The sequence below is a fragment of the Alligator mississippiensis genome, chromosome 2, assembly GCF_030867095.1.
Source record: "Alligator mississippiensis isolate rAllMis1 chromosome 2, rAllMis1, whole genome shotgun sequence".
In the NCBI taxonomy this organism is placed as follows: domain Eukaryota; kingdom Metazoa; phylum Chordata; order Crocodylia; family Alligatoridae; genus Alligator; species Alligator mississippiensis.
In genome coordinates this window covers 83,114,749-83,135,210 of record NC_081825.1, presented here as the reverse complement: position 1 = coordinate 83,135,210, position 20,462 = coordinate 83,114,749, and the positions used below count along the sequence as shown (strand labels likewise).

The 20,462-nt window shown below is 49.8% G+C and overlaps 1 protein-coding gene across 4 annotated transcripts in view; it reads left to right on the top strand.

Moving 5' to 3' along the window:
• Nucleotides 1-14,092: 14,092 nt before the first annotated feature.
• Nucleotides 14,093-20,462, top strand: part of CLCN3 (chloride voltage-gated channel 3) — a 142,259-nt gene continuing 135,889 nt past the window's right edge. For 2 of the 4 annotated variants that reach the window (XM_059721889.1, XM_019481400.2), the window contains exon 1: nucleotides 14,093-14,246. The gene's annotated coding sequence lies outside the window, so the exon portion shown is untranslated. Of the gene's footprint in view, nucleotides 14,285-14,346; nucleotides 14,469-20,462 lie in introns of those variants that run through there. The other 2 variants (XM_006275353.4, XM_059721887.1) reach the window with 2 other exon arrangements.

Genomic DNA, 20,462 nt, shown 5'->3' with positions numbered 1-20,462 from the left:
CAGGCGCAGGAGGTGTGTTGCCAGGGCAGCTGGGGGGGCAAGGAGATCCCGGCATGGCCCTGATGTTCCTAGCCATGCTGGGTCACATCTGCAGGTCTGCAGCAGCCCCACGGGAGGGAAGCAGGGCAGGAGCTCAAGCCCGCAGCCTGCCCCCACACAGATCTGGGGGTGCAGGTCCCCCTTGCCCCCTGGGAGCGAACAACACAGAGTGCCCAGATGGCTCCATATCTCCCCACTCCCGGCCGGCACCTCCATGCACAGCTTCCCTTAAGGGCTGCTAGAGCCGCTTTGGTTTCACGTGCCCCTGGCTTGGCACTCTGGCGTCGAGCAGGGAGATGTGGAGCCAGCCAGGCACTCCATGTATTTTCCCAACACCTCCCCGCTCGCGGCTGGAGTGCCCGGCTGGAGGCACATGAAACGAAAGCGGCGTTAGCAGCCCTTAAGGGAAGCCACACATGGAGATGCCAGGTGGGGACTCCGTATTTCCCTAATACCTCCTCGCTCCCTCAGCCCCCAGCTAGCTTTCATCCCAGCGCTGCCTCACAACCCCCCCCAGCCCCCTGTAAGCCCCGCTTATCACTTCACAGGCTGCAGGAGGAAAGTGAGCCTGACCTAGGCCTTGTGACTGACTAAAAGCCACAGGACCCGCCCTTCCCCCTCCCCCTGCCCCTCCAACTTTCCTGCCCTTTTTGCAAATCGCTCTTGCAGGCTGGAACTCTACCAGCCTGAAGAGCTCTTTGCAAACACAGGAAATTCATGGGTTTCTCTGCTAAAAGAGAAAATCTGCATTTTGTTTGATAAAACCATGAAATCTGCAGTTTTCTCTGTTTTTCCATGGGAAATGGAAAACCCGGATCCTTGATGATCACAAGGCTATTGACCCAGGGTGTGGGCTTAGTCACCTTCGTAATGACTCCCATAGCTCTCAGTGTTTCAAGAGTGGTCTTCAACTTGCCTAAGATTGCATAGGGAATTTTTCTACACCCATGCACAACTGGTGGTACCACTGGGTTGACATAGATATGGTGCGTACAGGGAAATTGGCCCAAACCTTCAAAAACATCCGGATATAGTTTGAGAAGTTCCGTCTTGGTTGTAAGTACTGTCAGGGCCATTTCATGGACTCTTTTGATAAGGTCTAAGGTGGTGCATGCCACCCTAACAGGTATTGGTAGGTCACTATAGTCTGTTGCATAAAAAGTTTAATTGGATTAATTAGCACCAGATTTGCAGTGTGCAATGATTGCACCTTTTGGTTTCATGTGTGCATCGCAAAATGCAACCAATGTAACATGAGCTGGAGTCTTGCATACTTTGCCTTGCAGGGCCTTTGCTACATTTACTGGAATAGTATTTGTTTCCACTCCAGTATCCTGAAATAGACTGGCAAGTCAGCAGTCATAATTTTGCTATACCAGGCATTCAGGTTATCAAAGGTCTGTGAGTTCTGCTTTGCTGACATTGTGCCCATATATAGGGTACTGACTCTTTTTTCAGATTTTGGAGCCTCTCCCTTTGATTTGCAAATTTTTGCAAAGTGGTTCACTCCAGAGCATTTGTAACAAGTTTCCCCAAAAGTGGGCAGGATCTAGGCTTGCGGGCAGGATCTAGGCTTGCGTGTTTTTCCACACCTTATGCAAACTTTGCCTTTTGCAGCTTGATGGCCCCCTGTGGAGCAAACTTTATTGGGGGTTTGTTTTGCTTTTGCAAAGTGCTGTGGCAGTTTTGCTTTTGTTCAACTGCATGCAGGTTTGCTTCTGCAGACATAACATGAGCCTGGGCACTAGTGAGAGCCTTTGCCCTGCAGATATCCACAGCCTGTGCCAGGGTGAGGGACGGGTTCTCCAGAAGCCTTTCCTTGAGTTTGCTATCATTTATGCTGAAAACAATTTTGTCCTTCAACATAACATCCTCAGCAGGTCCAGGTTCACAATGCTGTGCTCAGAGCCATCCCTAGAGGTGTGCAGGGCGAGGGTAGGGAGGGTGAGCGGCTGGAGCTAGCAGAAGTGGGGAGGAGGCTAGCAAGAGGCCAGAGCTAGCGGCAGCACAAGAGCCAGCAGTGGCTGTGCGCGGTGGCCATGGTGTTGCTTATGCAGCACTGACAGCAGGGACCCCCAAAGCACAGGGGTTGGGACAGTCACCCTGATTTGCTCCCCCTGCCCCGGGACAGCCCTGGCTGTGCTTTATTTCTGAGCTCTGTAACAAAATGATCTATGCCTGCAGCCTCAATGTATCTAAGTTGTCAGAACTGACAGCTTTCAAAAACAGGGTATTTTCTGGGTTCACAGTAGTTCTTGAATGCTGCAAACACCTCTGTAAGGGTTTTGTTATTAGGGTCTCCAAACAATTTGCACGTTACTGTAAATTTCTAGGGCTTTATCCCCAGTGCAGTGAAGCATGACTGAAATTTTATAATCCTCTGCCTCTTCCTTGGTCTTTGTGACTGCGAGATATAATCAAAGCTTCTGGTCTCATCTCCTCCAATTCTCCCCAAGATTTCCAGTAAAGGATAATGCTGGTAGAGGTTTGAAATGCTCCATTTTTTTTTATTTATTTTTAGTTGAGGGTGAAATCTGTAACCCCCTTAATCAGGTTGCTGGTGACTCCACTGAGAGACAGGTCACTTCTGACACTGTATAATATTTACTCTAGGCCCTTGGGTTGCAGGGATGAGGTATTCACTCAGACTTCCATGGCCCCGGGGTTCTGTCCTCAAGTCAGCATTTAGCAGAGACCAGTGGGGTGATAAACAGCTTTATCTTTATTGGGAAACAGGATTCAAGAACACACGCTCACAGCTTGCAGGGAGAACAACACCAACCAACCTGTAACCACAGGGCATGGGGGGAAAGACTGGACTATACCACTGCTGGTCCCTTAAAGGTACATTCCATATACCACAGGTGGTAAGAGCTGGGGTTATGGGGAAGGAGGAGGCCCCATGGTCCTGGGCATGGCTGGAAACTGCAGCGTGCTAGGGATGGGTCACCTGGTGGGATTGTCTGTGGTGGGACAGTCCCCCAGAAATGCTAGGCCAGTTACCGCCCTGGTGAAAGGTGAGTATGGGGCGCCTTCTAACCCCAGTGTCGTGGGAGAAAACTCCCTGAAGTTCGTTGTCTAGCCGCAAAGAAACCAGGCAACACGGTGTCGCAGGACACCTCAGTGCTCTGCTCCTAGAGAGGAGAAACTGCCAGGGAGAGAGCCCTGGCAGGACATTAACGAGCACAGCAACTAAGCAACTTGCCGGGGAAACTAAGGAGAGTCAGCTGGCCTGTAGGAGGCAGGGCCTGGCCCTTATAAAGCCCAGGGCTGAGGCCAGGCTGGTAGTTCCCTGCCAGCAGCCAGAGGGTCAGGAGCTCCTGGAGCTAGGAGGCGAGAATCACAGGAACCGCTCTAGCTGGGTGAAGGATGGCAGCTCGGAGAGGTTTGAGCACCATGGTTCTGCCAGGAGGCTTTATGTTTGAGTTATAGCCAGGAGGCTCGAGTTTATGTTCGGCTTTGATGTTACACCGGTGGTTTGGGTGAGGCTATAGGGGTTGGAGGAGGCCTCATAGGGGTCCACAGGGGGTGGGGCCCTAGCACCAGTGAGGGCGCAGTATTCTCAGGGGGAACCCCAGTGGTATGGGAACCCCGGTGCCAGTGAAGGCATAGCGCCAGTGAGGGCGCAGCTTGCGGGGCGTAGACCCCAGCCCCAGAGAGAGGCAGCTTTGAGAAGCCCCAGCGCGGGCACGACGAGCCCCAGAGAGGGGGCAGTGTTATTAGGAAGCCCAGGACGGGCACAGCAAGCCCCAGAGAGGGGGCAATATTATTAGGAAGCCCAGTGCGGGCGCGGTGAGCCTCTGAAGAAGGGCTAGTGCTGCAATAAACCCTGGAGCAGGGTAGAGTGCTGCGGTTGCCCCAGCGAGAGGGGGTAGTGGCACGGTGAGCCCTGGGGGAAGAGGGCAGCAGCACGGTGGGCCTGAGAGTCGGGGTGTTACCGAGAAGTCCCCAGAGTGGGCGCAGAGAGCCCCAGACGGGGGGGGGGGGGGCTGTATTTTAGAAGCCCAGGTTCAGGCGACATTGTAGGAAAAGCCCCAGGAGGGGGCACTATTGTAAAGGCCCCAGACAGGGGGCGACACCATAGAGAAGGCCCCAGAAAGGGGCAACATTACAGGGAGGCCCCGAGTGGGCTCAGAGAGCCCAAGAGAGGGCAGTGCAGCAGGGGAGGCCCCAGAGAGCAGGCGAGAGTACGTACAGGAGGCCCGAGAGATGGGCAGTACATATATAGAGAGACATACCAGCGTCTATCCCATCAGCGAGGCTTGGGGAGTGGTATTAGGGGTTGGTAGGAGCCACGCGTAGCCCATAAGGCTAGGGTGCATGGGGAGCACCCATCATACTGGGAGACCCCAGGGGGTCCGGAAACACATGGGAACAGAGGTCCCAGCTAACCGTGCCCAGGGAGCCGTAAGGCAGCCTCCCAACTTTATCTAACCATCAAAGACGTGGTGCGCGAGAATTTGAGGGTGCCCTTGGGCCAACTTGGCATGGTGAGGGGGCCGTAAGGAGATCACGGCCCTCCTGAAGGACCCCGCCATGACACACGGGTAAAGGCTTCCTGCAGTTTATTTGCTCGAGCAAAGACCATAAGCCAACAAGGAGGCAAAATGGCCCCAACTAAAAGGCGGGGCATTCTTTTATACTCTTTAAAAAAAGGCAAGGCATCAGCGATAAACAACATTTCCATATAAGGTAACACCAAACCCACATCTGCGCATTTTCCACCAACTCTGGTACTCTTCCACAAGCGGCGGTTACAAAAAGTAGGTCAGCAAAAACTGCAATGCAATAAGCTATTCTTGAACTTTTGAACTCTGAACTTTTGAACTCCCTGAGTACGTGACTGCTGCACTTTAGGGTGATGGCTTCCTTGCCCATCACAGTTTCCCACTTTGTTCCAAGCTTCCAGAGGAAGTTTTGGAACATTCATTTAGGTAGTTAAGTTCTAGTGGGGTTAGATCTCCATGGTTGTTGTTGCTGGATATTTGTACGAACTGACCATACATTTTTACTTGCTTTTGCATAAGCTGTTGCCCTAAAGAACACAAGCATTGAAAACAACGTAACAGACAAACTATAACTATAATAACTCCAACAATGCTTAGCACAAAGGTTCTTAGCCATCCAGTAAGAGAAGGGAACCAACTATCTAACCAACTGAGGGATGTATCCTTGGGGATTTTTGCTATGTCCTCAGCTCTTTGGATGTGGACAGCAGCGTCGTTGAGATGAGTTTGTACTATAGTAAAGGAACTGTTAACCCAGACAGCATTCTTGTCCAATAACTGCACATGTACCTCCTTGGGCAGCGAGGAGGAAATCAAGGGCTATACGGTTTTGAATTACCATTTGTTGAAGCTCTTCCTGGGTGGTGGCTAAAGCAGTGACAGTGCTTGAAAGTTGTCGGTGGCCTTCACTGAGTTCGTGGGCCATTATCTCTATAACAGCTTGGAGATGTAAGGTGTACCGTCCAAGACATGAAGTACCTACTCCAGGGAGTATACCAGCTAGGGAACATCCAATTAATTTTCCTACGGTAAGGGGATTTTTTCCATAACTTTCCAGCATATCTCGGCTTTCTTGTAAGTCTCTTTTATTTCGCCACCTTCCTTGGGGAAGGCATGCCAAAAAGGAGGTAGAGGGCTTTAGCATTGCTGGGTAGCAGATGTCTTTTCCATTTGCAGGAATTATATGGTAAGTGCGAGAACCGCAGATCCAATATTGCCCTATGAAGGCAGCATGATTTGAGAATGATTCAGGAAATGGAAGGTTGCCCGTTCCCAAACTCAATACTCCTCGAGCCCCCTTTTTTGTTTAGGAAGGGTTAAAGGTGCCATTGACAAAGCACTGACCTAGAGTGGAGTCACTGTATGCACAGTACCACAGCTGGGGAGTAGAGGGATTGGGGTTACATATAGGGTTTTTGCCATTGGTTAGATTTGTAGCACTATAGAAATTATTATATGAGCTGCAAAAAGTAGGCGTTGCTGTATTATTATTATGCCAGTCTCCTCCAGTCAAACTAGTAAAATAATGGTAATATTTGCTGGTGCCCAAGTTAATACAGTTTGGTACTGAGCAGTTTATATAAAAACACCAATCTCCAACAACAGGCCTTACTAAGAGGTATTCCTGTTGATCCTGGTTCCAAGTTTGGCTAGAGGGATTTAAAAATGACTCGATTGGGCCCAAGGGAACAGGAGTCATGGGAATTCCCCCTTGGGTGTGGAGAAGGAGATGGCTGTACACCCAACAGTTACTTTGGTTTTTCCGCTTCAGCAGCTCTCTCAACGTATTGGAGGTACATGTTGTTATCAGAGATAAGGGCAGCAATATGTTTAAGAGTAGCCTTAGCCTGCGGAGACTCTGTGAACTGTTTGTAAATTAGGTGGCTAGGCTTTACACAATATTTTACTCCAGAACTAAATACTCGGACTTCTGCTGCACCACAGCAACGTGAGGGACTATACCAGCGAGCAACGTTGACCTTACTGTCTATTTCAGAGGGTTCAACTGAATCGCTTATCCAGGCAGGGAAACCGCGGGTGCCGGGAGTAGCACATCTGCAGCAACTGGCAGCCATAGCCGACCCTGGTAAAGGACCCATTCCCCCGGCAAAGAGAAAGATTAGAAATAACATAGTTATAAAAGCAATACTATAACAAAAATCAGCACAAACAGTATGAGCAACCCTGCAGCTCCAGTAACTGCTCTTTTGGGGCACATTACAGTCCCAAAGTGTTCAGTTCTGGCTGGTCTGAAAGTGTCTAAAGGATGCTGTACTTGGAGTTCGGTGTTCTTTGGACTGGACAAGATCCCAAAAGGGTGACAGTTCATTAGTTGATTTTGGTTAGTTTGAGTTTTATATTATCTAATGGGCTGCAGGTCCAGGAGGTGTTTGTTTTTATATTTTCATCTGTTTCTGGCCTACCCTTGTCATGGTCAGGTAGGCATGCGGTGCTCCCGCGAAGTCCGCCATCGTCTTCTTCTGGCTTTCCCTTTTCTGGGTCAGGGAAGCTTGCGTTGGAGCCGATCCTGAGCTCTGGTGAAACTTCTCTCTTCTTTGTACGAGTATAATGAATCCAGTTGTCTTTTTCTGCTACCTTTACAGCGGTGTGGGAGGTGAGGAGGACTTGATATGGTCCTTGCCACCTAGGTTCAAGGGGAGATTGTTTCCAAGTCTTTACATACACCCAGTCTCCAGGCTGGATGCAATGTGCTGGAACATCGGCAGGTAAGGGTTGGCTCAGAGCAGCATACCTATGGAGAGATTTTAACTGAGACTGTAGAGATAAAATATAAGAGGTGAGTTCTTCATCGCCTAAAAGAGAGGAGGTGTGAGCCGGTAATAAGGGGGAATGTTGGGGAACAGGGTGTCCAAACAACAGCTTGTAAGGGCTGAGCTTTAGTTTTCCCCTTGGGGTGGTTCGGATGGACATAAGAGTTAATGGAAGAGCCTTGGTCCATTTTAACCCACTTTCAGCACAAAGTTTTCCAATTTTTTGTTTTAGGGTCTGATTCATTCTCTCTACTTGTCCTGAGCTTTCTGGGTGCCAAGGGGTATGGAATTTCCATTCTATTCCTAGGCAGCTGGCCAGTGTTCTGTTTGTCAGCTGTAAAATGTGATCCTTGATCACATTCAGTGTACGTGGTGGACCAAACCTGGGTACAATTTCGTTAAGAAGTATTTTTACTACTTGTTGTGCTGTGGCTCTTCTGGTGGGGAAGGCTTCTACCCACCCCGTGAGTTGGTCAACGATTACTAGGAGGTTTTTGTATCCATTGTCTTCAGGCATATCAGCAAAATCTATTTGTAGTCTTTCAAAGGGAGTATAAGCCCAGGGGCAGGCTCCAGGGGGTCCTGATTTTTCCTCTTTGATATTAAACGTTTTGCATATACTGCAGTGTTCTAAAAGCCTTTTTGCTTCCTGGTAAACTCCGGGTGCATAGCACAGCCTATTAGTGATAGCGGCAAGTTTTTCGCAACCTAAATGTTCGCCTTGATGTAGTTGTAGATAAGGTCTAAGGGCTACTTTAGGTAGCACTATTCTTCTGTCCGGCAATCGCCATATTCCATCTTCCTCACAGGTGGCTCCAGCCGCTTTCCATCTTTGTTGTTCTAAAGGCGGTGCAGACTTGTACATTTTTGGCTTTAGCGATACTCCCAAATATGCCTTTGACTGAGGAATTTGAGTTTGGAAGGCTAGGGCGGATAGTGGCTGCAGGGCCGCTGCCTGAGCCGCTGCATCGGCCAGGGCATTGCCTTTTGAGACTTGATCTCCCTTTTTGGTGTAGGCTGGGCAATGCATTACAACTATGGCCTTTGGTGACATTATAGCGTGTAGGAGATCATGGACTTGTTTCGCATTTGCTATTTTAGTTCCAGAGGCTGTCATAAATCCTCTTTGTTTCCACAATTGTCCAGTGGCATGACAGATTCCGAAGGCGTACTTAGAATCAGTCCAAATATTTACAGAGTGGCCTGATGCTAATTGACAAGCTTGTGTAAGGGCAGTAAGTTCGGCCGCCTGCGCGCTCAACTGCCCAGGCAGTGGTTCAGCTTCAAGTACTTCAAATGGAGTTACCACCGCATAACCCGTTTTTCTAACCCCGTTAACTATTTTTGAAGAGCCATCTACATAAAAAATTAAGTCAGGGTTGTCTAAGGGTAAGTCACTGAGATCCGCCTTGGGTTTGTCTGAAAATGCTGCAACTTGAAGGCAATTGTGGGAGTCTGGTTCACCGTCGTTGGGTAGGGGTAATAGGGTGGCCAGATCAGGGTATTGCATCTTTCTATGACCAGGTTTGTGGACATTAAGAGTGTGGTTTCGTATTTGTTCATTCTTTGATGAGAAAAATGTTGAGTATTTTTCTGGAGGAAAGGCCACCGCGTGTGGGGCCTTTAGGATAAGGGGGTATCCGAGGACTAATTCCTGGGCTTTCTCAACTATTGTTGCAGCTGCGGCCACTGCGCAAAGGCATCCCACTCCCCCCTTTGCCACTACCTCATATCCGTGTCTTTCGCCTTTCGGCCAGGCTGCCGCTCTATCAGCTTTTAAGAGGCAGACGGATACCCTTGGACTGCTACCAGAATCCTCTAGAGGAATAACCAGAAATGTACTGACCTGAGGTACATGCCGGTACAATCCCTTTACCCGATTTGAGGATCCCTCCTTATTGGTCCCAAGGGGACCGTCCACCTCCCGAGACTGACCCAAGTAGGTGAACTCACCTGGTACATGCTGGGGTGTCGGGGGGGGGTGGAGGTCTCCAAAGGCTCCAAGCTAGATGGGTCCCATCTGGGTCACCAAATTGTCATGGGAGAAAACTCCCTGAAGTTCGAAGTCTAGCCGCAAAGGAACCAGGCAACACGGGTAAAGGCTTCCTGCAGTTTATTTGCTCGAGCAAAGACCGTAAGCCAACAAGGAGGCAAAATGGCCCCGACTAAAAGGCGTTCTTTTATACTCTTTTAAAAAAAGGCAAGGCATCAGCAGTAAACAACATTTCCGTATAAGGTAACACCAAACCCACATCTGCGCATTTTCCACCAACTCTGGTACTTTTCCACAAGCGGCGGTTACAAAAAGTAGGGGTGGGGTAAAACTCTTTCAACTTTTGGATGTTGGTCATGGAAAAGAAAAATCTTAATTGTCAAAAGAGAAGTGAGGGAATTCTAGGATAGGAATGATTTTTGGTTGGCAAAACTGCAATGCAATAAGCTATTCTTGAACTTTTGAACTCTGAACTTTTGAACTCCCTGAGTACGTGACTGCTCCACTTTAGGGTGATGGCTTCCTTGCCCATCACACCAGCCTCACATCCCTGGTGGGTGAGATCAAGCAGGGAGAGCCCAGAATCGCCAAGAGCACTGAGGCAGGGCCCAGGTCAGTGGAAGGATCTGTGGCAGCACCCAGATTCTTGGTGGAGGTCTGAGGCTGCATATAGGACCCAGCCTGAAGCTCCAGTGGGGTGGGGTCCTGAGCCTTGGGGAGCTAATAAGGAAGCTCCCGGGGCCAGGGATAAGAGGATAGCCCTGGGAGGGCTTGGGGACAGGGCTTAGAGCCCTGATCCTAAAGGTGGGTCTGGAGCCCCAAGAGTGTGTGGGCTAGGAGCCCCAAGAGTGTGTGTGGGGTTGGAGCCCAGTGTGTGTGTGTTTGTGTCAAGAGAGAACCCAGTGCTAGCTAGCTTGAGTAAACATCTGCAAGGCATGGGACATGATAAGGGAAAGTTGAAGTTGTATACATAGGCCCTTGTCATCAGGGCAGATAAATGGGTAGCCTCCCACCTGATGAACATCGGATAATTAGTAACATCAAGGTGTGGCAGAAGAGAAGATGGGTGGCTGGCCCTAAGACCAGTAGGTGGGTCTATGTTTAGACTGGCCCCGGGATGCGCAACGGTTACACAGGCCAATAGAAAATATTATCTGCTTCTGCTACTTCTCTCTATGGAATATATTTACATTACTAACATAGTTGTTGTTGTTAATATTTCTATTAATAGATATTTCTTCCAAAAAATATTAAAAGGCATCACAAACTAGGAAGAGACACCACTACTAGTCTTCAGCTGAATCAAATGTCCGGTTACCAGATAACACAGGAGGAAAGGTATAGATAAATTTTGAATTGGGACAAAGGAACAAACCTTTGCTGCTGTTTTATATATAGCACCCCCGCCCATGGGTGTCTTGGAGTGTCTGGGTGTCTTGGAGCTTCAGTTCCATCTTGAAGACTCTGTTTATCTACATCGGAAAGTAGAAAGGATTAAAGCCTTAGAGGTTTGAACTTCATAGACACGAACAGTATAGAAATTAGCACTTGACACGATTTTCTCTCTGCCTTGATAGCTCCTTAATGACCAACAGGGAAAAATACAAAAAGGAAAATGGGGGTACATGATCAAGACATATTAGTACATATGCAAAGAGAAAAAAGTAGATAGACTAAGGCCTAGAAAGAGTTTGTTAGCAAGGGACATAAAATGTAACATGAAAGGATTCTATAAATGTATTTTAAGAGGAAAAAAACAGACAGTAGAGGTCCATTACTAAAAAGTAAGAGAGAACACATAATGGATAACAGAGAAAGCAGAAATATTAATTTCCCTGTTTGCTTAATTTTTTAAAAGATGATTATACTGTGACCAGATACCTAAATTTTGAGGAGGAGGGAAAGCAGATCAGAACAGAGAAACAATATTTACTGTATTTACCTGAATGCAAGACAACTCTGAATTTAGAATAATGCCCCATTAATTAAGATTCTATCCACGGAACATTTACACTTTTTTTAAATCTTTTTTTCATGCACAGAATTTAATTACAGGCAGTCCTCGGACTTACGACACAATTGGTTCCTGAAAACGGTGTCTTAAGTTGAAACGTTGTAACTCGGAATCGATTTTTTCCCATAGGAAACAATGTTATGAATGGGGGATTGGTTCCTGAACCAAGGCCCCGTACCCTGTTTTCACCAAAAATAATCCAGAATTTTGTACTCTATCAATTACAGATGAGTAATATAGCTACATTAATGTATTTCTGTTGTAAATAGCAATCATATTGATTTAGAAGGACTTATTTGAGGTGACTTTGCTGTACTTTTTGAAGGGCTCTTGGTTGGACTTTTTGAAGGATTCTTGGCTGGATTCTTTTCAGGAGTCTTAGCTACAGGTTTTTCTGGAGTCTTGTCTGCTTTCTTAAAGAAAGTGTTCAAGGAAGTTTGGACAGATGTTCTCCAGGGAGATGGGTGACACAGCGACTTGTTTGCTGTCATGGCGTCACATCAGATCAGGTGTTGTAAAGTGGAAACTGGCATTGTAAAGTTGAAACGGGGTGTCAATTTATAAACGTTGCAAGTGAGAAACGTAACTTGAAACGTTGTAAGTCGAGGACTGCCTGTACTACACGGTGAATAAAGCACTGACAGGGGGACGGGAAGTGGAGGGCAGGTGTTTGGGAGGTGGTGAGGGGAGCAGTGGGGGGGGGGCAGACAACAGGGGGGTCAAGCAGTTTACCCTCATCATTCTGCCCCTGCTACCTGCTCCCCCTGTGCCCGGCCCCCTGCACCCATTGGCCCTCTGCCCCCTCTCCCTCCTGTCTTGCCTCCTACTGCTTACCTTCGCATTGGTGCCAGTAGTCTCCATCCCGTTCGACCTGGGACACAGAGCATGGTCCCAGGCTAAAGCAGGAACAGAACATGGATTTGAAAATGAAAGGTAATTTCTTGGAGTCTCAAACCAGCAGAGACTCCCCATACCTGAAGAAGGGTAACTGTGCCCAAAAGCTTTCCAAGAACTTTTTTACAACTACTCAGTTGGCCTAATAAAACATATCACATCTCCCCAAAGAACCTTGCCTGCCTATGCCCTTAGACGAGGGGTAGGCAACATTTTTTGGCCAGAGTGCCGAAAAAACCAAATGTCTATCTTGGAAGGTGCTGGAGCAACGGCATGCCAGAAAAACAAAATGAGGGTGGGAGAGGGGTGGGGGGGCAGGTACATGGTAGGGCGCACTGCATATTAGTATATTTAATAATCATAAATGTTGCCTTTGCTGTTGTGTATTCCTTTTTTGTTGAGCATGTTGCAATGAGAGACACATAAGAGAAAGAGGAGAGAGAAAGAAAAAGGAGAACAGAGAGAACCAGACATGCACACAAAGAACCACATGCACAAACACAGAGAACCAGACCACACCCAGAGCAGACACATGCGCACACACACATCCAGAACCAGACACATGTGTGTGCACAGACACAGAGAACCAAACAGAGGCAGACAAATACACAGAACCAAATTTGGAGGTGCATGGAGCTGGGCTCCTCGGCCACTGGACAAAGTCTGACCCAACAATGCCCTGGTCCTGCCAGAGCCCCATAGCTGGCCGAGGCCCTGGCCCAGAGCCTGCCCATCAGTCCAACCACCCACCCAGCCCACACAGCTGAGCCTGCAAAAGGTGTGGTGCTCCTGGCAAGGGGCAATGCCAACTTCACCCTGGTGCGGGGCTGGGCTGGGGCTGGGCTTGGAGTGGGTGGGAGTCAGGCAGGCTCAGCTGTAAACCATGCTGCAAGTAGCCTGGGCTCTGTGGTTGGCAGCAGCTACCAGAGCCTGGGCTGGCTACAGCCCGCAGGCTGCAAACAACTGCTTTGGGCTCTGGCATCAGGTTCATAGTGGTGGGTACACATGTACCTCGGAGTGGACGGTAGGGATAGGTCCTGAGGCAGCACAGCCCTCCCGCTGTTCACTGAGGTGCACGTGCAGTCTCCGCCAGCATGGAGGCGACGCCGGGGCTGTGGAGCTCGGCGCAGCTGTTTGCAGCCTGCCCGCTGCTGCTGCCCAGAGCCCAGGCTGGCTACAAACAGCTGTACCAGGCTCCAGAGCCCAGTCGTCAGCTCTGCGCTGGCAGTGGGGGAGAGGCCGCGGTTGCGCTGCCTCAGGCCGCTCCCCCACCGTCCGCTCTGAGGCGCCTGTGCACCTGCCAGTATGGAGCTAATGCTGGAGCCTGGAGCAGGTGTTTGCAGCCTCCTGGCTGCAACTAGCCCAGGCTCTGGGTAGCTGCTGCCAACCACGGAGCCCAGTCTGCTTACAGGAGGGCTGGCAGCAGCTGCCTAGAACCCAGGCTGGTGGTGTTGTGCAGAGCAAAATGGCCTCGCGCGCCATGCTCAACATCAAACTGGGGGTTGCTGAACATTGCCTTAGACCAACACGGCTATGACCAAAAACCCAACAGCAAACTCAGTAAGTCAATTAAGACTCCTTGAGGGTAACTTGGGTTTTGCACATACCGCATCAATGAGCTGCCTCAAAAAATGAGTGTACATTTTGAACACTTTCCCTATTACCTGTACATTGTATTGTACAAAGGTTTGAATGGTTGTACAGTTACAAAAAGGATCGCGGCGTTGGGAGGCAGGCAAACCCCACAGAAGGCGGGAACGAAAAAAGGCGGTGGAACGCAGAGCGGGGCCCCTTTCGGGGACAGACCAGCGGCACCGGAAGTGCCCGGTATGCAACGTAGTGGTGGAAGCGCCGCGCTAGCTATGCGCCGGCGCGGTCGGAAGTCCCGCCTCGACGTTCCAGCGGGTCGGCAGCTGGCCGGTAGGACGGAGCCGAGGGTGGGGGGGGGCGCGGAGCAGAGCCCAACTGCTGCCGCAGGAGGATGAGCGAGCGGCCCGCTGGCAGCGGCAGCAGCGCCCTGCGGGCTGGTAAGGCGCGGCGCCGCCCCGATTACCTCTGCCCCCAGGTAGGGCGGGCGGGCAGTCGGTTGGTCAGACGGGGCGAGAGGCCGGGGTGGCGGGCGCGGCCCCCACAGCCCGGCTCGCAGACTCCCCTCCCCCCTCCCTGTGCCATACTGCGCGGGTCTGCTCCAGCGGCTGCCTGCCTCGGCAGGTGCGTCCGTCTCCGCGCAACTTTCTTCTGTCAATCAGGTGAGCTTCACAGCGGGCCCCCGGCCCCGTCTCCTGCCCCTTCCCGGCTTCGTCCCCTGCCGCCCCGTGCTGGATTGGGAGCGAGTTTTGCTGCTGCTGAAGAGAGGGCGCGTTTGTCCAATATCGAATGGGGCAGAGCCTTTCGCTTGGCCCTTTCTTTTTCATGTTATTTCAAGTGTGTTAATCTTGCCTGCCCTGTACTCTGCCACTGTTTGCAATGGCATTTCTCCCTCCGAGGCAAGGATTTCTTCAGGCCATATCTTTTATTGGATCGACTGTGTAGTTGGGATGAAGCTTTCCAATGTAAGAAGAATATCTTGTCTTTGAAAGCTTGTCTGACTTTGGACCAACTATATGGACCAAAGTTGGTTCAATAAAAGATGCCACCCTAAGAAACGGTTGCCTCTCGCATACTTTCTGGACTGTCACAGCTGCAGCCTCGCTCTTGCGCTGTCATCCTCTCTGTCAGCCCTGTGCATAAATCGGTTGTTTGTTATCTTTGCTGTGGAAGGGAAAATGGGTTTTACAAAATCCAAATGTGGACAGAGCCTTTCAGATCTATCTGTTAGCCTTGTATTCTTCTTGTTATTTGAAGTGTATTAACCTCAGAAGCAAAACTGTATGCAGTTTTGTTTACACTGTGCTTTTCTGTTGTGACTGGTGAACTGCCATCTGCCTTCCTGCTCCGTTTCAGTGGTTACGTGTCCTGACCACCCTCTTGTCTTTCTCTCATGGTAGCTCTTGTATTTCCTTCTGTTCTGCTCTCTGTGCTCCTATTTGTGTGCAGAGAGCCTGCTCCTACATGCTGTAATTCCAGAGCATCCAAGCAGACTTGATTAATTGAGACTGCTGGAGTGTAGAAATTACCACTCTCCAGCAGTTCTCAGCGTCACGTGTATCAGCATCCCCATGCTGAAAAATGGCACCTGGGTGCTTTAAACTAAAGCTTGTTGGATGAGCTTTAATGCAAAGCACCCTGCCATCATTTTTCAGCACAGGAACACTGACTGATACACGTGATGCTCTGGGCGCATTTATTTAGCGCGGCTCTCAGAGCTGCGCTAGTTAAAGCACTCCCCCCCACGCCTCCTGGAGTATGTGTATAAACGCCCTCTGAGCTTGGTCGGGGATATTATCCTGGAATATATCAATGCCTATGAGAGAGAGGCAGAATCTAGGGCAGGGTGGTACTTTCTGAACAAACTTGTTCAGCGAGTCGTGAGCTTTCATATACTGCAGCTTGCTTTATCCTATATAGTAGGCTATTCAAGTTGTAGCATTCATAGCATAAACATAAACATGTTATGTACTTCTAAACCACTTATTACTCTGCATTAGAAAGCACCCTGCCCTGCTTTCTGCCAGTCTTTGTATATTGCCTTGGCTCTGATCCTGCTTCCTTAGCTTAGATTGGAGCCTTAGATGGTAGGTGTTAGGGTTGGGGTTTGGCCTTTGGGGTGTATGAAGAGTGCCTATAGCATGTTAGGTGTTACCAGAATACAAATAGTATTACTTGTAGTCCACCTCGTGTTTAGGTGACTGCAAGCTCCAGGCTTTGTAGGCACTGGGTGTGTATAAAACTTGGAGATAGCTTGGGGTATTGCAAGCCTGTGGTTGAAGTTTTATACTTTAGAATTAACCTAGATCAGGGGTTCCCAAAGTTTTTATGCCACGGCCCAGCAAACTGTGGCCTGGAAGTGGCTGTAGGCTGGCAAACTGCAGCCCTGCAGTCGCAGCCAACTGCAGCTGGAATTCCTGACTAGAAGAGAGGTAAGGATACCCCCATCCCCCGGGGGGGGAGATGGGGTGCAAACCCTGTGCTGCCGTGGACCCTGTGGAAAGAGCCACGGCCTCTGCCCGGCTCTGGGGGGCTGCGGTTTGTCTGTCCATGGTCACTTCTGGTCCAGCAGCTGACTCGCCATGGTCTGAGGATTGAGAATCACTGACCTAGATTAACTTTCCTTGCATAGTAATAGAGGAAAAAGAAGAATGTGTTGACCAGTAATTCTTACCACGTGTCATGGCCTCCTGGGGTACCTTGAGATCCTTTCAAGGATGCCACACAATATAAAGCCAAAGGTTTCAAATAGGAATATGTAGTGTTAAAAACATTCTGAACTACTGTGACCTTTCTGATTTCTTTGCAACAGAAAAATTGCTCTATTATTTCTCTAGTCAAAAAAAGAGTGAAAAACTTAAGAATTACTATTTTCTAAGGAGTGCCTTAAGTCTAACAAGAGGGGTGTCTTGAGTTTGAAAAGGTTCAGAACCATTGGTATTGACGATATCTGGAACCATTGAGAACCATTTGTTTTGCTAAGTTTGGAATCACTTACCCTGATTTCATAGTGTCTTTGACTATTATTTGAGTATATAGAATTGCTTATGAGCGTGAAAGCCATGCCTCTGCCAAGCCACAGAACCCAAGCCAGGCAAGCATATGCTTACAAGCTATATCTGAAAGCAGGATGTCAGCAAGGATACCTCTTGGATTTCCCTGCTGCCTACATCCTCATGCCTAGGGACCTACCCAAGTCATGGTGGAAGTGTGCTGCATAGTAGCTCCTTTAATCTTGCAGTTTCCCCTGTGCACCCCACCCCTGATTGCCAGAGGGGCTGTACCACTCACCACTCACTCCTGATTGGAGGGGAGGCAAAAACCATGGTTTTAAATATGACATGGTTTTTGCCTCCTGCTGCTGATTGGCTGACCCAGCAGCCCTGTTGCTCGGTGCTGATCAGCCGAGAGGCAAAAACCTTGCCATAATTAAAACTGTGGTTTTTGCCTCCCTGCTGATTAGGAGTGAACAGTGAGACTCCTCTGCCAATCAGTGTGGGGACGGAGGGTGCGCCTGGGAAACTGTAAGATTAAAGGAGCCACCATGCAGCAGGCTTCCACCATGATTCCAGTAGTTTGCTACTCATGCCATTCACTCCTTGTGCGCCACGTCTTTGGTAAATGAGCTATCCTGGGAAGCTGTACCTTCAAACAAGCTGTGCCGTTTCACAGGAGGTACCTCCTGAGCTGGAAATGCAATAGCATTTGTGCAGTGGTACAGGCATCTAATTAGCTTACTCGAGGTCCTATTTGGAGCAGCATGATGTGGGAGGGTGCTGGTGCCTGCCCTGGTAAGATGGGCCTTCTGTCAGTGGCAAAGAGATGACAGCGATAAGTTGATTTTTTTTTAAGTTCCTTGTTTTCTTCATTTTGGACTGGGAGAAATTAAATAAGAGCTAGCAGTGTGTCCCAGGGGAGCTGGGGTTACAGGAGGACCCCTGGCCAAAGTGAAAAGAAAGCCCCACTTACCTTCTGCAGAGCCCGAAAAGCAGGAAGGAACACGTGCTGTGAAACCACCACACCCACGACTTATATCCAGCTGGGGCCGGGGAGTGTGGGCTGGAAACGCCACCCAGCAGAAATAAAAAGCTGCCCCGAAGGTGCAGCGGGAGGGCAGATGAGCTGAGGCTCGAGGAGGAAGCCCACACCCCGAGGGGCTCAGCTGCTGCATCGGGCAGCGTGGGAAGCTGGGGGTGGAGCCGGGAAAGGCTCCGACAGCAGAGCCGACGGCAGAGTCAGCAGAGACGCCAACAGCAGAGCCTGCAGCAAAGCCGGCAGCAACGCTGGTGGAGGAGCCGACATCAGAGCCTGCAGCAACGCTAGCAGAGGAGCCGACGGCGGAGCCGGCAGCGATGCCGACGGCGGAGCCGGCAGAGGCTCCAGCAGCAACATCTGAAGCAGAGTTGGCAGCGGCAGTGGCAGAGGGGCCGGTTACAGAAGCAGCAAAAGCAGCGTCGGGCAAGCCGACTCGGGGTCAACTTGCAAGCCGGCAGTGAAGCCTCGGAGAGGAGGTAACGGGTGTGGCCAACGGGAACCCCATCAGGTATCATCGCGGAGGGCGGCAGAAGACCCCAAGGAGGGACGGAACGAGCAGCAGACGGGCCCCACTACAGTCCTAGGATAAACGACTGGGACTCAATACCCGAGTGGGGCGAGCAACCAGGGCTGGGTACCTAGGCACAGGGGGATCCATGGGGCCCATAGGCTAAGGGCACCCTCTGTGGCCTCCTGGCCCACTGGCCGGATTGCTTCGGCTATCACGGTGGTGGGAATTGCACACTAAGTCACAGGGTGGTTGGAATAGGGCGCTAGGGATTCGGATTAGTGGGACCCAGGTCCGTGGACTTTGAAGTCTGCACGCAGAGTCACGACCTGAAGACACTGACGCATGGCTGGCGGGCCGCGGGAAGAGGTCGGGTGGAGCCAAGAACTCAAAGGGGCCCGAAGACCAGCAACCCAAGGTGGCGAGTGGCCGGGGTGTAGGGAAGGTCGGAGCCTTGTGTGTGCCCGCCGGGAGGCGTGACAACCCTGGAAGCTGCCTCGAAGGGGAACCCCTCCACTGAGGTACCATTCAAAGTCGTGGCAGGCGAGTCAAGGGGATCCCCTGACGTTAGCCAGGGTAGTCTTTGGGGTCCACCTGCAATCCCAGGACAGGCTCTATCAGTGGTCCGGGCTAAGGCTGCACGAGAGCACCTAATAGAGCAGAGGCGGGCACACAGTGCTTTCCTGAACTTTTACACAGACTTGCATACGGTACTTCCATATTCATATTGATATTAAACTAGTGGATTGAGTCATTGGATTAAACACTCCTGTTGTTTTAAACAGGGGGTTGTTTTTTTTTTCTTTTATGATTAAATAGAAAGCTTCATTAAACTTTTTAATTTTTGTTAAATTAAATTGTGTATTGAAAGTGAAACCTTTAGGGAGATCTTTGAGGCGCACTGGCAATGTATAAACCTGTATTTTTTTAACAAGGTGATATTAGAGTTTAAAAATCTAGCTTTTTGATTTATATAATTTCATGAACATGAGCAATAAAACTGGATGGATCATCTTTATTTTACACATGAATTCACTAAAATAATATGTGCCAGTTCACAGATTTCATGGGGAACATTTTACATCTAAACAAAATAAGTTAATACATTTCACTTTATTTGTGATTGTGTTAATTTGCAACCTAAATATTAGGCTTGATCAGAGGAAAGTGATTGTTCTGTTCTGTGATGAGTCCTTGTGAACATGGAGGGATGTGTGAGGCCTGACCTGAGGAAGCCTCTGGAAGGAGGCCAACCTGACTCCCTGAATGGGGGGTCGGTTTTGCAGAACCCGGAAGCTACTAGGTAATGAGCTAATGCATCTGCTGCAGTTTGCTGATGAGTGAAGAAAAAAAGGGAACTGCCCTAGGCCCACCAATGGTCCTGGAAAGTCCTGGGCCTAGCAGAGTGCAAAGATAGCAATTTTTATTTAGAAATAACAGCTTGCAAAATGAGATAACGGCTTGGCTTTAATCCCGGAAGAGGCAGTAAGGCGAAAAGTGAACCCCCCTTCTAGGGGAGATAACTGGTGGGAGGAAAGGTATATAAAGTGGAAGCACCGGGTCCAGGGTGGAACTACTTCAGGGAGGACAAGGCTAAGGACCTGATAAAGGAGGTAGCCTCACCACCCTGGATGCAGGGGTGGGGTTCCCGAGACCTATCAGGTAATAACATGGGATAGGGTGTGGAGTGCCTTTCCTTCAGCTCGACGCGCTTGCAGCTCATAAACTTGTTATAGTATTAACCGTGTGTGTGTGTTGTTGATTTTCCTTACAATAAAGAGCAACATTTGAGTTTTACCTGGTGTGTGACTTGTAGGTTATTCACCTACCGCCTTTGGGAAGGGAGGGAACCCCTAACAAGTGGTGGAGAATGTGGGCATGAGAGACCGCCCCCCCCTCCCCCCTTGGAATGGCCTGGCCAGCTGTGTCAGAGGAGCAGTAAACATGTTCACATGCCGGGGAAAAACCACAAGTCTCTCCCAACTTAGTAAGAGAGTACATCTACGGTCCCCCTCCAGAGTAAGGGACCTCAGGTGGAGGGAATGCCAGTGGCAGGCGGGCAGAAAACCAGGGAAGACGGCATTGCTAGAAGGCGCCATCTCTTTGTTGTGGG